Source organism: Cryptotermes secundus, unplaced genomic scaffold (assembly GCF_002891405.2).
Source record: "Cryptotermes secundus unplaced genomic scaffold, Csec_1.0 scaffold181, whole genome shotgun sequence".
Classification (NCBI taxonomy): Eukaryota; Metazoa; Arthropoda; class Insecta; order Blattodea; family Kalotermitidae; genus Cryptotermes; species Cryptotermes secundus.
In genome coordinates this window covers 1139535-1140132 of record NW_019723906.1, presented here as the reverse complement: position 1 = coordinate 1140132, position 598 = coordinate 1139535, and positions in this window count along the sequence as shown.

The following is a 598-nucleotide window of genomic DNA, read 5'->3' as shown; positions in this document are numbered from 1 at the left end:
TCATGACGTAATGCTTAGTTAAGTAAGCACATGGATAACTTTATCTTTAGCTTTAGTCCCCTAAATACATTCATACTTTCGCATCTGATATGTTTAATGGAATATGAAGGCTGGATGTTATTCACTAGTTTCATCATCAGTTGGGTTACATGTAAATTTGTATTGGAGTGAAATGATAAGAAGACGCTTGGTCAAATTACCCTTAGTGACAAAATCTCCATAGGGCGGCCCATAGGCGTCTGAAGGCGACAAGAAAAGATGATTGATAAATTGGCGGTAGGACAGAGAGAGGCAGAAATACAGCAAATCTTCAAAACACTCTTTCTATTATGGAAGGAAAAAAAGGCAGGTTAAGAATAATCTGCAATGGGAGGTTTGTTCAATAGAGGTAAATTGAATCACAATACAGATTTAATTAGTCTTAAAAATAGACGTCATATTCAAATATTAATTCTATACTCTAGAGGAATTCCATTCTGCAACGGCGTCTCGAAAATAATATTACACGTAACTTGCCATGAAAAGTTGTTTGGCACTGGTACAGGAAATATTAAATATAACTACAAACAAGACGTTTCCTCCTTGACAGAATTGTTCT